The sequence below is a fragment of the Balaenoptera acutorostrata genome, chromosome 17 (assembly GCF_949987535.1).
Source record: "Balaenoptera acutorostrata chromosome 17, mBalAcu1.1, whole genome shotgun sequence".
In the NCBI taxonomy this organism is placed as follows: domain Eukaryota; kingdom Metazoa; phylum Chordata; class Mammalia; order Artiodactyla; family Balaenopteridae; genus Balaenoptera; species Balaenoptera acutorostrata.
The window spans coordinates 80723736-80739022 of record NC_080080.1 but is presented as its reverse complement, the minus strand read 5'-3'; the positions used below and the strand labels follow the sequence as shown (position 1 = coordinate 80739022).

Sequence of the window (15287 nt, the reverse complement as noted above, 5' to 3'; positions counted from 1 at the left end):
AACTAGAGAAAGCCCTCGCACAGAAACGAAGACCCAACACAGCCATAAATAAATAAATAAATAATAAAAATAAAGGAATTCCTTAAAAAAAAAAAAAGCAGGAACTGAAGGAAGATTTTGTCTCTTCTCCTCTCTTGCCCTCGGGGTGGGAATGGCAGGATGTGGGACGAGATGACCTTGGGGAAACTGGTAGGACCCAGGAGGCTTCCCCAGGGCAGCTGTGGAAACAGGGTCTCAGGGTCTCAGCGCGGGGATGGAGGAGGAGGAGGAGTCCCGGCCAGTGGGCCCACAGGTGACCGTCCAGTGCAGGGCTCAGTGCGAGCTCAGGTTCACGTCCAGTTCACCCAGTGACGGCCGTGGAGACTCGGCCCTGCTGGCAGGTGTATCTAAGTGTGACCTCCTCGTCTGAGCCCTGGGGACAGTCCGCTGACCCCACAGGGCTGTGGAAGGAACACGCCAGCACTTCCCAGACTCCGGAAGAACAGCACGGACGGCAGTGAGGCCACCTTGGCAGGTGACCTCGACAAGAGGGGGTGTCGGGCACGGCCAAGGCTAGAGTGAGGGTAGATTTGACAGAGTACAGGTGAATGAAGAGGCCAAGATGGTGTGTCTAGACACAAAACCCGGAGGGGCGGCTGGACCCAGGATCAGGGACGGTGTCTACACGGGTGGGGAGTAATCCAGGAGGAAGGACGAGTAGATGCCAGAAAGCAGAGACGAGGGGCGGCAGATCAAGGGGGCAGCAACCACAGTTGGAGAGATGGCCCTTTGGTCTGAGGAGTGCGTTAGTTTCCCAGGGCTGCTGTAACAAGGTTCTGCAGGATGGGTCGTTTAAACAAAAGGAATTCATTTTCTCCCAGCTCTGGAGGCTGGAAGTTGAGATCAATGTCCCAGCAGGGTGGGGCTTCCCTGATGGTCCAGTGGTAAAGAATCTGCCTTACAATGCAGGGGATGTTGGTTCGATCCCTGGTTGGGGAACTAAGATCCCACATGCCGCAGGGCAACTAAGCCCACGAGCCACAACTACTGAGCTTGTGCTTCACAACGAGAGAGTCCGAGTGCCACGAACTACAGAGCCCACGTGCCCTGGAGCCTATGTGCCACAACTAGAGAGAGAAAACCGGCATGCTAGAACTAGAGAGAAGCCCACGTGCCACAGTGAAATATCCCACGTGCTGCAACTAAGACCCGACACAGCCAAAAAATAAAATAAAATAAAGAAAATAAATAAATAAATATTTTTTAAAAAAAGAAAACAAATAGCAAGATATTAAAAAAAAAAAAAATCCCACCAGGGTGGGTTCCTTCTGAGGCCATGAGGGAAGGGCCTCTCTCCTTGGCCGGTGGGTGGCCGTCTTCTCTGTGTGTCTTCACACGGTCTCCCCTCTGTGCATGCACGTCTGTGCTCACATTTCCTTCTCTTATAAGGACACCAGTCGCACTGGACTAGGACCCACCCTAATGGACTCATTTTAACTTAATTATCTCTGTAAAGACCCAGTCTCCAAATATAATCACTATCTTAGTCTATTTGGACTGTTTATAACAAAAATGCCATATAACTAACTTATATGTGGAACCAGCCCCCAAAGCAAACCAAAACAAAAGAGCAAAACAAAAATAAACTCATAGATGCAGAGAACAGACTGATAGTTGCCGGAAGCGGGTGGGGTGTGGGTGAATTCGGTGAAGATAGTCAAAGGTACAAACTTCCAGTGATAAGATAAATAAGTCCTGGGATGTAATGCATAGCGTGGTGATTATAGTAAACAATACTGTACTGTAAAAAGTTACTAAGAGAGTATATCTTAAAAGTTCTCATCACAAGAAAAAAAATTTGTCACTATGTGTGGTGATGGGTATTAACTAAACTTACTGTGGTCATTATTTCGCAACATAGCCATGTATCAAATTATAATGTTGTACACCTAAAACTACAATGTTATATGTCAATTATATTCAATAAGTAATAAAGAGAAGCAAAATGAGAAAAAGGTACAAGGATTAGAAGATAATTATGGGCGGTCCAACATCAAAATAATAGGAGTTTCAGATGTACTACAACAACAACAAAAATTTTAGAAAGGGGGAGGACATTTTTAACAGGATACTTCAAGAAATGTTTATGCTGGGAAAAATATTTGCTTCTCCATTTGAAAAATTTACTAAATATCCAGCAAAAGAAATGAAATGTAGATATTTTCCATCTGTTTTCATCTATACTAGGACTTTGTCTTCCTTCAATCCCATTTGAAAAAAAACTTGGCCAAGCCAGAGGTTATTTTTAAAATTGGCCCCTAGAGGGGAGCCCAGCAGATTCTACCTAGACCTCCCAGCAGGTGGAGATGTGACAGACGGGGGCCTGGAGGAGCCTAGTCTGAGGGGGTTCCCACTGGGGACTCGGGCAGTGGGGAGGTCCCCAGGGAAACAAGTGCCCAGTTTTCCTGGGGGCTGGCTTTGCTAAAGACCTCGTCTTCAAATTTGGCTTATTATTTTATAAATTTATAAAATTTATATAAACATTTATATAAATTATTTGAGCTCCCAAACTCCTGGACTTGAACAGTGAACTTGTTGGCAAAGTCCAGTGTTCTGGAAGGTGAGGAAAGCAAGGACCTCATTCAACCCCGAGGGGGGGACTTTAGAAAAACTAGATTTGGCTTGGAGAGATGAAAAACCTGTGACCTTCCTCATCTAGGGAGTGAAGCTCATGCTTCCTGTGAATGGAATCTTTTATCCATTTAATGTCACAGAAATAAGAAATAATCACAGCTCCACCAGAATGTTTGGCTCCACATGTGAAAGTCAGAGCAAGAGTATATGGAGGACGAATGGTCTGGATGCTGTAGGGTCTGTAATCAAGTACAGGCAGCATCTCCATGGGAATAAAACCTATACAGCTGAGGAAAAAAATCCGTAGACTCGGGGCCCTTAAGCAACATTTATTTCTCACTGTTCTGGAAGCTGGGAAGTCCAAGGTCAAGGCTCCGGCAGATCTGGTGTCTGGTGAGAGTCTGTTCCCTCCTACATGGGGCAAGGAACTCTCTTGGGTTTCTTTTCAAAGACACTAATTTCATTCATGTGGGCTCTGCCCTCATGACTGTGTGGGACCCTGGGTGGGTCGCTCCCAAAATGTGCCTCAACGGCATATTGGTTATTTTTGCGTTAAAGTTACTTAAGAAACACCCAACGCAAGAGGGACACTCTGACCCTCCTCTCTGTCTCCCTGAAGCAGGAAATAAATCTCCGTTGTAAAAGGTGCTTCTCCCTGCATCCAGAGGTAGAAGGACGTCCTTATCGCCAGAGATAGGGAATTCGGCCAAGAAGGCTGGATGAACAAATCTTGTGACTCCCTTAGTTGACTCCCCAGGCCCAAAGTCTGTTTAGATTCTTTACTAATTGAGCACCCAAACCTAGGTTTCTTTGTCCTGTCAGTTCCTCACCAGTGTACGGTTTCTTTGTCTAAAAGGTATAAAAGCTGCCTGCTTTGGCCGCTTCTTAGTGTCATTTCTTTGGAACCTCCATGCACACAATTAAGATAGGTTTCTTTTTCTCCTGTTCATCTGTCCCGTGTCAACTTTATTATTAGTCCAGCCACAAGAACTCAAGAGGGGTAGAGGGGGAAATTTCCCCTCCCTGACATGACTTAATCACCTCCCAAAGGTCCCACTTCCCAACACCGTCACACAGGGGGTTAGGTTTCAGCGTGAACTCGGCGGTTGGGGGGGGGGGCGACACAAACATTTAGCTCACAGGAGACACATTCTGATGCACTGCGCTTAGGGTTTCAGCGCATCAATCGTAATTCAGCCCGTAACAAGGAAACATGTTTCTTATTCCTGTAACAGAAGGGGAAAGATGGGCAGACCTGGGTAGGTGTGTGGACTTGGGGGAAGAAATGGGGGGAGGCTGCCTAGTTTTCGGGGTCTAGCATCTCAGGGAAACAAGTGTGTGTAGATTAGAAAAGAGAAAATCATGAGAAGCGGTTGCCTGGGGGGGCGGAACATTAACTTGCGGAAAGCACAGAGCGGGAGTCCCGGCTGTGGGGAGGCCTGGTTCAGGTTTGCGGTCATGAATTTAAAGTGAAACCAGTAAGCTCGGTGTGTAATTTCTTCCAGCAGCGGCTCCGGAAGAGCAGAAGAAAGCGGAAGGGCCCTTCACCAGCAAGCGCCACTCTCCCCCCAGCAATGAAAATAACACGCAGTGACCAGGGGGTAGAATCCATCACTCTCTTCACGCAGTGTTAGCTGCTACCAATCACACATTTATCTCTTTCTGGTGCTCTCCGAGCTTGGATAGATGAACTTGCATCCAGTGTTGTCTTAGAACCAAGACTTTCCACTGACCATGTCACATCTCCGGGCTTCAGAGTGGCCGAACCGGGCCAGCGAGATCCTCTAGATGAGACTCGGGAGTATCCACCTGGAGGTGGAAGGGCAGCCAAAGCTCCGGCCCGGAGAAGGCTTGGAATCCACTGACTTTCTTGTTCACTCGTAACCAGGGGGCCTGGAGAGGTTCCAGCGTCGCGCATTCATAGCCTGCAGCGAACTCCTGTGTGTTGGCTCAGCAGACGTGTCCTGGGAGCGCTCCACGTGCAGGTGCTGTTCTCGGACTGGAGGAGGCGAACAGATCCCTGAAGTTTAAAGGGAAGAGGAAAGGGACATAAAGGTAAGCAAAATTCCTGTGATTTTACATGCGGATAGCACTATGAAGAAAATAAAGCGCAGTGCGGAGGTCGGGGGCCGGGGAACCAGACAGGCATGGAGCGAACGCGGAGGAGGTGCCTTTGGGGAGCACGTGAAGGGAGTGAGGGGCAGGCCCTCCGCAGGCCTGCAGCCCCCAGAACCCTCTGTGCGCAGCGTTTGCTGAACTGCAGGTGGAATGATGATACACCTGCGTCTTGCGGATTCGGCTTCCTGACACACAGGGCTTTGCATACAAAGTTGATCAGCCACCGCTTTACTGGACACATTGCAACAAGGTAACAAAGTCCTGTTATCAAACGATTAGTGAATACACAACTATTGTTTCCACTGTACCCGTTGGTTCCCCTATTATTTGAAGTTTTAGTGACTTTTTAGTACTCATAAACAAAGTTAACAGAGACGTTGAAGGCACACAGACTGTCAGTTTTCACGGACAGCGGCTAGATACTGAAATATTCCCCCTGCCCCATCATTACAACTGCTAAATGGGCTTTCGGACTAGCAGAGTCTTCTGACGACACAGAGGCTATTTCCATATCACAGGACTGTCACATGAGCTTTTTCCAAATATAAATCCACCTCTCTGCCAAGGCACCATGACATGATAGCTAAACAAGTTTGGTATTAAAAGCAGTGGAGACATTTAGAGAGAGAGATAAGATCACAGTTTAGAAGGAAGCTTCGCATGCATGTGGCGTCTATGTAGATATGTGTGTCCATCTCCCAAAGTGCTACACTTCTGCCTATTTCAACAAATTTAGAAATCCACAAGGGGGTGGTTTTCGTTAAGGTAAGTCAGTCCCAAGTGTGCTACTTCGTTTAGGTGATGCCTTTTCTAGGGTGGTATTTTTTTTTAAAGGATTTTCTTATTTATTTATTTATTTCTGGCTGTGTTGGGTCTTCGGTTCGTGCGAGGGCTTTCTCCAGTTGCGGCAAGCGGGGGCCACTCTTCATCGCGGTGCGGGGACCGCTCTTCATCGCGGTGCGCGGGCCTTTCTCTATCGCGGCCCCTCCCGTCGCGGGGCACAGGCTCCAGACGCGCAGGCTCAGCCGTTGTGGCTCACGGGCCCAGCTGCTCCGTGGCATGTGGGATCCTCCCAGACCAGGGCTCGAACCCGTGTCCCCTGCATTGGCAGGCAGACTCTCAACCACTGCGCCACCAGGGAAGCCCTCTAGGGTGGTATTTTGCATCTGGCTATTTGCCATGTAGTTGAAAATATGCTGTGGATTCAGTTTCCATCAGGATAGATCCCCACCAGAAAGAGTCGGTTCTGGCGAATCTAAGAATCCGTCTCTGTTCTCCCCGGCAGATCACTGCTCAGTCAGGTGAATAAAACAGTGGATGTAAAAGCCCTTTGAAAACTGAAAGGCACAATACAAATACATAGCTCTGTTGTGTTTCAAAACTGTTCAGAGAACCATAGATGTACATTTGTCCATCTGTAGGAGACTGGTTAATTATAATATATTATCATATAGCCAATATTTCTGGAAAGTTCCAAATGCACAGCTTCCACTGGAACCCTCTCGTTATCAATGTATGATACATGGAGTATTGCCGAGCAGGGCAGCTTGTCCGGGGTTCAGTGTCAGGGTTTTTACTGAGACTTTATTACAGGGCATGATTGATTGACTGATTGATTGATTGCCCGAGGGCTGAACTCAGTCTCCAAGCCCACCACCCGCCCCAGAGATTGGGCTGATATAAAGTGGCCCATATACCCACCATGCGTCAGCTTGTTAACGTAAACTGCCAGTGTCATTTGAGGGGCTCAATGAAGATACTATTATTGCTTCAGAAATTCAAGCGGTTTAGGGGTTCCCTCCCAGGAGTTGGGGACAAAGGCGAGACCTCTTATGGGGTAAGGTCAATTCTTTACCACACAACCTTTGTAACAGAGTTGAACTACTATTGTTTAACTAAATCATGAAAACAGCAATTCATGCATATTGGAAGCATGCAAAGCTAAAACTATGTATCTCGCACGTATGAATTGCTCATAAAAAGTAAAAAAAACCTTATTTTCTTATTTAGAAAAATGATTTGTCAAAATGTATCAAAAAGTCTTAAAAAAAAAGCATGCATTGCATCCAATGATCTCATACTGTGACTCATGCAAAGAGTAATATCAAATATACTAAACAATTAATGTCGAAAAATTGAAAATAACCTAAATTGGGAAATGTTTACGTTTGGAGGAATTTAATGAAGCTCTTTCAATCCACCAAATTGAGAAATGTTTCTATATATATAATGTTATCTGAAAAAGTATGTAAAATTATACATGTTACATGAGTAAAATTACGTTTTAGAAGGCGTACTAAAATTTTTATGGTAGCGATCTTTGATCTGTAGAAAAGAAATAAATTGTTAATTTAGTTTTACTTTTCTGTATAATTCGATTTTTCCACAAGCATGAGTTTATAACAAATTAAAATTTAAAACATAAAACACACATAAATTTGCACGGAGAGTTAGTTTGTAAGTAGACTCTTTATGTACCCTTCACATACATTGTGTTTAGTTGTTTTAACGGACTTAGACACTGGATTCACACACAGAATTTGTACAAAATCCTTGATTGAAGTTTGGATCTCAAGAAAGCATGGGATTAGATTACTCGAAGCAGGAGACACTGCCCCCTTGTGGCAAGACTGCAAATTTCAGGGATGGTGCCCAGAGGAGTGAGTCAGTTGGAGTGTTAATTTATAAACCAGGATAGATGCCATATTACTAAACCACAGTGAGTCAAAAGAGTTGTCTACTTTGGGGCGCAGGGGGTGAACGACACTGAAAAACTAAGTGAAGAGGAACTCGTACCTATCATAAAAGTCCAGTACACAATATTTTTGGGGTGGGTTTCAAAGTATAGCCCAAGGATCAGTCCTAAACGGAGTTGACAAACTGAACACTTATGAAGTAAATTTGTACAGTGTGACATTGTTCCCCACCCTGCAAACTCCTCCTCCCGTAGGCCTTACCTGTAAGAAGCCTCGTCACCTGTAAGAAGCCCTGTCACCTGTAAGAAGCCTCATCCCACTGTCCAAGCAGGGGCGGCCACTCCCCTCTCTGTGGTCCCGTGACATCAAGGATGTCTTGCATAGCAATTATTGGATAAGTAAAATTCGAGAAAAAAAAGGATGATTTAAGATTGTTTCCAGCCTTTCATCTTCTTCCAAACCAGAGACGGAAGGGATAGGAGGAAAAGCTGGAGGCCAGGAGAGGAAAGAAGTTTATCTCTGGGGAGACTGCAGGGCACGTAAGAAATTTTAGGAGGGTCTCATGTTCCCTTAGAGTGTTTGAAACCACGTAAAGTCCAGGGAGCGCACCCCTGTGACCCTGTCCAGCCGGGGCCCCCAGCCTGCCCCCCACTCCAGCACCGCTCACCTCCCGGAGGCCCTGGGGAGATGCAATGTTACAACACACCTGTTACTGGCTTCGCTCCCTCCCTGTCTACTGGCCACATTTCCTGGGATCAACTCCCCCGTTTCGGGTCCTGGGAAAACCCAGGTTGATTTTAAACTCACTCTGGATGGACCGTGTCCTGGCTGTCACCACTCACTCCATGACCGGCCGGTGAGGTCCTCCACGTGACTGTCTCGGAGGCCTGGTCTCACTGATCTAACGCGCAGCAGATTTTTGTGAAGTGAGTAAATGTACGACTGAATGAAAGCTACCCCAGAGCAGCCACAAGGTAAGGTGGGAGATGCCTAAAATGCTGCAAGTTAGGGTCCCCATGGCTTTTCCACTTCAGCAAACATACCCACTCTTCATGAACTGAGCCATATTAGGTAGTGAGTGAAGCTCTAAATATCTGAATACGTTTGCGCTCTCCAAATGAGTCATTTTTTCCAAAACTATGTAGTGTATTATTGGCTTTAAAGATGTTTTCACTATTTCAAATGATAATAATACAGTTTCAGAGGAAGAACTTTTTACTGAGTTTAATGATCCCAGAGACTCATTACTTTTCTTTCTTGAAACACGGAACCAAAACATTTCCATCTCTTCCTAAATCATTTTTATGAAGCTGACTTTCTCCATCACTGAATTTAGAGAGAAACCTCCTAATTCAGAATCAGATATTACATACTATGTGTTAAGACTTAAATATGTAAGTATATATGTAAAGTAGCTTATTTTCTGCACCATGGAACAATACAATATTCAGGTTGATATTTTAAAGAGTCAAAATACAGAAACTGAAAGGAATAAGGGTTGATTATTTTTAGTTGGTCAGGAATCAGGTTTAAGACGCTAAAAAATTATATTCAGCAGAGGATGGTTGATGCTCTTCACATCTCATGCATGGTTTGAAAGCATTCTAATTTGACAGCGTCCAAAGCAAACCCAAGTTTGCACTTTCCTTGTCACCCTGCACTGATGAGGAGTTGGGGATCTAATGTTTCATCTCACTTTCAACTAATGTGCACACGGTGCCGGGCTTCTGCTGTGGACTGAATGTGTCCCCTGGAGTCCTACGCGGAAGCTCCAACCCCAATGTGACGCGGGCGTTTGGAGGGAACTAGCTCAGGAGGGCGGCCCCCCCCCCCCCCGCCCCGAATGCAATCCGTGCCCTTAAGAGAAAGGACACCGGGCTGATCTCTGTCTCCCTCTGCTGTGTGAGCACACAGTGGGGGGCAGCCAGGAGGAGTTCTCACCAGGCCGCAAACTTCACACCTGGACCTTAGGCTCCCAGCCTTCTGAGATGTGTCTTACGTAAGCCTCCCAATCCATGGTGTTTTTGTTACAGCAGCTAGAGCCGCATGAGACAGATTTCCAAGAGTGAGAGCTAGGAGAGCTCAGGCACTACGAAGAAGGGCATCTGTAAGATTCATGGGTAACTTTTAATGGGAATTTATTAAAAATACATTGCTGTTCCTCTGGAAAAAAGTATGCCCTCCAAGTAATGCTGTTTCCGAGTGCGAAACCCACTACAGAATATGGTTGCATCAGCCCACGGCCCGAGCTGTCCTTGGCTGTCACACGGGTCACGTCTGTCCCGGGCCCACCAGGCCCACGCACGGAGCTTGGGTGGTGACAGAGTTTCCCTGTGAGACCAGGTTCAGGCCAGGTGCTCTGAGCCCCTTCTGGTCCCCACAGGGAGCCAGCTGGGCAAGCACAGCCGGGGACTGACACCCAGGCGGCCCCTCCGGCCCTGAGCGCCTGCTGGGGCCCAGCTACCCGGAGCACATGCCGTCTGTACCCCGGGCTCTGTGCGAGGATTTGCTGGACTTTGCTGAGGATGAAGAGCAGCGAGCAAAGCCCGACCGCCTGGTCACAGGGACCAGCCGCCCTGGGGCTCCGCGTGGCTCTTGCCGCCCTGACTCCCGGCTCCCCTCACCCCTCCCCGTCCTCCCCGTCAGACGTCCTCCCCGGTGACATCCCGTCACCGCTGAGCAAATCCACGTTGAGCTCAGTCACGCTGGACTCTCTTCCTTTGGTGTATTTCTGTGAATCTTGACTGAAGCACGCAGGCAGGTAGCTCTCACGGCAGTTAAGATGCGGAACAGGATGGCAGAAACTAACACAACATTTTAAATCAACTATACTCCAAACAAAAAAAAAAAAAAAAAAAGGAAAACACGGGAAAAAGAAAGAATCTTGACTTCTTCACTTCTCAGCTCTGTGACTTGGCAAGTTATTTACTTCTCGGCATCTCGTTTCCTCATGGGTGAAATGGGGGTAAGAACTCCTCGGTCAGGATTAAATAAGTAAATACACATAAGACACTTAGAACCATGTTTGCAACATTGTAAACTGCTCAGTAAATATTAACTAGTGTTTAAAAAAAAAGATGTGGGGCTTCCCTGGTGGCGCAGTGGTTGAGAATCTGCCTGCCAATGCAGGGGACACGGGTTTGATCCCTGGTCTGGGAAGATCCCACATGCCGCGGAGCAACTAAGCCCGCGCGCCACAATTACTGAGCCTGTGCTCTAGAGCCAGCGAGCCACAACTACTGAGCCTGCGAGCCACAACTACTGAGCCCGCATGACACAACTACTGAAGCCCACATGCCTAGAGACTGTGCTCTGCAACAAGAGAAGCCACCACAATGAGAAGCCCACTCACTGCAACAGAGACCCAACACAGACATAAATAAATAACTAAAATAAATAAATAAATTTTTTAAAAAAATAAATAAATAAATAAATAAAGAAATAAATAAAATAAAAAAAAAGATGTGGAACAGATCTATTACCCCAGATGATGGGTACCTTTTAAATGATTGTTTTGGTGCTTTTTTCCATAGAAAATTGTTCTTTTTATGCATTATTCTCTCAAATCTATAACTTTTTAGTTAATTTTTCTCCTGAAAAATTATTTTTAAATTTTAATATAAATTAAGTATATTTAATTTATATATAATGAATTAAATAAATAAATAAAATTTAATATAAATTATTTTCTATTTCCTGAACCCCTTTAGACTTTTTAGGATCAGTTGAGCCATCCGGTGGGTCTCCCCTCCCCCTGCAGGTTGCTGGTGTGGGTTTCTCTGCAGGGGCCACTCCCTTGAGCGAGGGCTGGCTTCAGAAGGTCAGCAAGGTGGGCAGGTGTGTGGACGGCAGGCTTCACGTTAGGGTCGCGGGCAGGTCACAGGCAGGCACGCCGAGGGCCCGAAGCACCAATCAAAGCCAGCCTTCCCTGGCTGCGTGGTATTCCCACCCCGGGCGAAAGCTCCCTCTTCCTTTCTTTCTCGTTGATGCTTGTGATGCTGGCCCAGAGGTTCCTGAGACACACCCACTCTGTCTTAGGTGTTTTCTCCCCACCAGAAGGCTTCCTGAGGTCTGAGTTCACTCTCTGCACAGGGCAGGTTTCAGGTTTAAAGCTCTGGTCCAGGCCAGCCGCTGACGGATGCTGCACCCTGTGTGTGTGCGCACAGGTGTACACGTGTGGATGTGAGGTGGGCAAGTGTATGTGTTATGTGTGTGCATGTGTGCACAGGTGTGCAAGTGTATGTATGTGTGTGCATGTGTGCACGTGTATGTGTGGCAGGGAGAGCTCTCTGCCCGCCCACCTGCTACCAGGATGGGACTCACCATGGCCTCAGCGTCCAGGATTCCCCACCGGCTCTTGTGCACTGATGCCCGCTTCCTGGTTCCCAAGGCTGCTGTGTATTTCCTGTTTCTGTCCTTCCTTTCTTTTCCTTTTCCTCCTTCCCTGCTTCCCTTCTTTCCTTCCTTTTTTTTTTTTTTAATTTGTATTGGAGTATAGTTGATTTACAATGTTAGTTTCAGGTGTACAGCAAAGTGAATCAGTTATATATATATATATATATATATATATATATATCTCCACTCTTTTTAAGTCTTTTCCCATAATGGTTATTAGAGTATTGAGTAGAGTTCCCTGTGCAATAGAGTAGGTCCTTATTAGTTATCTATATTTTATGTATAGTAGTATGTATATGTCAATTCCAATCATCTCCCAATTTATCCCTCCCCCCTTCCCCCCGATAACCATAAGACTGTTTTCTACATCTGTGATTCTATTTCTGTTTTGTAAATAAGTTCATCTGTACCGTTTTTAGATTCCGCATATAAGCGGTATCGTAGGATGTTTGTCCTTCTCTCTCTTCCCTCTTTTCGATTCCTGTCATTTTGTTTTCAGCCCGCTATCTGAGTCCCATCCTTCTTACTTACTGGAGCCCCGCTTTCCTCGCTGGCGAGGCCGTGCAGGACGGTGGGTGCGAGCGTGTTCTCTGAGGCCAGGCAGCCAGAGCTGGAGATTCCGCTCTTTCATACGTTCTCTGTGTGACCTTGGGCAAGTTGCCTTACTTTTCCGTGCTCAGTTTCCACCTCTGTTTGATTGTTTTAAGGATTAAAAGTTAATATGTGTAAGTCAGAACATTGCCTGGCAAAATATTTTTATTGTTTTGTATATTATGTTCTTAAAATTCAGTGAGTTCTTTTTTTAATATTATTATTAAAAAAACTTTTGGTTTTATGGATTAAACCATTCATTTAATTTACTTAGTCCAAAGGTGAGAAAAACATAATTTGTATAAAGATAGTTGCACAATGTATTACTCACAACTAGAAATGATTCAAATGTCTAACAATTAGAGAATGGATAAGTAAACCACAGAATATTTTATTGTGCATTAAAAGGCAAATGTGTAGGAAAAGCAGATTCACAAAAATTTGTGTGGCATAACTAGTAATATTTATACATTGTTTTCATGTATAACGTTTGAGTGTTTATATATAACTTTTGAGTGTTTGAGTCTTATATATAACCTAATAATATTTATACATTGATTTTATATATAACTTCTGAGTGTTTCTGATTAGAATGAAAAAAGATTACATTCTACCTTTTTTTGTTTTAACTTGGTAGATTGTTATCTGCAAGGAGAGGACAGAGAAAGGAGACGCTGGAATTCCTGTAACAATCAACTCAGTTTTTTAATTTATTTTTTATTTTTTAAAATTATTTTTTTGGCTGTGGTTGTGTCTTCTTTGCTGCACGAGGGCTTTCTCTAGTTGCAGAGAGCGGGGGCTACTCTTCGTTGCAGTGTGCTTCTCTTGTTGCGGAGCATGGGCTCTAGGTGCGTGGGCTCAGTAGTTGTGGCACGCGGGCTCAGTAGCTGTGGCTCGTGGGCTCTAGAGCGCAGGCTCAGTAGTTGTGGCGCACGGGCTTAGCTGCTCCGCGGCATGTGGGATCTTCCCGGATCAGGGCTTGAACCTGCGTCCCCTGCATTGGCAGGCAGATTCTTAACCACTGCGCCACCAGGGAAGTCCCCAGGTCAGTTTTAAGATGCCTCCCAGCTCTTCAGGCCTGGAGATCCACGATGCTCGTGTTCAAGCAGGCTAGAAACGAAGCCTCAGATGCAGTAATTGCCACTGGGACCCACCCTAGTCTAAGAAAACAATTCTGAGACTCTATTTTGCCAAAATGAAAGAGCTCTTTGTGTTTCAACCTTCGAAGGCGGCCCTCCCTGCCATGTATATTACAACACCATAGCTACAGTCAGAGCTTCTAGGAGGAATTTTCCAGTGAAGAACAAAGCTTCTGGAAGCTGAGATTGGAGGACTCCAAAGGAGCCTGGAGAAGACGGTTCATATTAAATATGCCCGACAGTGTTAACGTAAATAAAAATGAGGATATAGTTGGTGAAAAATATTTTAGGTTTCCTTTTAGGGGCAGGTCCTGGGACAAGATGAGCCAGATATTTAGAGTGTTTCTTTCTTTCTCGTCTGGTTTAGGATTAGACAATCAGCAAGGTATTTTTAAACTGTGGACAAAGCAAAGAAAGCTAGGGGTGTGGTTAACATGTATGATTTTTAAAAAATGCATGTTTTGATGGCTACATTTTGGAGATTTTATAATTTTATTATCTAATAATCACCTGCATTAAAATATTTTAAAAGTGTAATCATATCCAAGCTGGTGTTGAGCACCTTTAGATACTGTAATCTTTTTAAAATTAATTTGAAAACTAATTTTTCAATCATGAAAGTAGGGTTAAGCTTATCATTCTTTAACATGTTGCTTCATTTTTGTGTTGTAAACAAGCGAGAAGGATGTTTATACATATATACTTTTTCCTTTTAGGAGATCAAATTCTGTACAATAATACTGATAAACCCTGATTTGTATACTTAAAAAAAATTATATTTGGAAAGATACACTACATCCCTTAAAATGTCTCTCTGATATTTTCTTTTAGTTAACAAATTAAAAGGGCAAAAAAGAAATGTGACAGCTGAGAAATAGGAAAGAGTCTATTTACTAAAAACTAGTTTACAGATCGAGTTAAAATAATGAGCTGAGGAGACTTCTGGCAGACACATAGGACTTGTTTACGATTTGATTGCAGTTTAATAATTTGTTGATTGCATTATAATCACAGCAATATTGCATTTTAATCACATGCATACATTTGGTTAACAAAATTAATGCCTTTAAATCACAATTTGAGTTTTTCTAATACATAACCAGTTCTTTTTCTGTCCCTGCTCCAATAAGGATCATAATCAGTAAGCCTGGTTTGGAATCAATTCTTTTTGGTGAACTCCCTAGCCATAGCCGGCTTCTAGCCTACCAAAGACATTATCTTTCACACAAACGGGGAAAAATGAATAATGCTTCATAGAATAAAGTATAATAAATTGGGAGCATGCCTCATCTAGCATAAACCTGCAATATTCCCTGTGTGAGTAAAAGCCACAATTACTGAGGCCGGCAATTGCCCTGCTCTTCACACACTGGACACCTGTCTACTTGGTGCTGAGGCGGCCTGGCTTCAGAGGACCAGCGGCTGGACCAGCTGTTGCAGGAGGGGACCCAGGCACGTGATCAGACCCGCTCAGATCTGCAGACACTGAAGCTTGTAACGTGCCTCTCCCCACACGAGTCCAACGTCTACTCATTTTTAGTAGAAAATATTATAAGAAAGCAAAAATGACCCATCATCCACTGCCCAGAAAATCTCTGTGCCATTTTAAAAATAAAATGAAAGTACTACACCTGCGGTAGAACATTCAAACCATATAGAGGGGTTTGTAGCGAAAATAATTACTTTCCACTCATTCCCACCTCATTCTCTTTCTAGAAAGGCCACAGGGCCATGA

General features: G+C 44.8%; 2 long non-coding RNA genes across 3 annotated transcripts in view; both read left to right on the top strand.

The window, feature by feature from the left end:
• The first annotated feature begins 3813 nt into the window (after nucleotides 1–3813).
• LOC103008781 (uncharacterized) overlaps nucleotides 3814–15287 on the top strand; it is a 28923-nt gene continuing 17449 nt past the window's right edge. For both annotated transcript variants that reach the window (XR_003622161.2, XR_449855.2), the window contains exons 1-2: nucleotides 3814–3872; nucleotides 4119–4668. This is a non-coding gene — a long non-coding RNA (uncharacterized LOC103008781). The remainder of the gene's footprint in view (nucleotides 3873–4118; nucleotides 4669–15287) is intronic.
• On the top strand, nucleotides 5381–14347 carry LOC130705564 (uncharacterized). The gene is made up of 2 exons (XR_009005848.1): nucleotides 5381–5496; nucleotides 13051–14347. It is a non-coding gene; the product is annotated as an uncharacterized LOC130705564 (long non-coding RNA).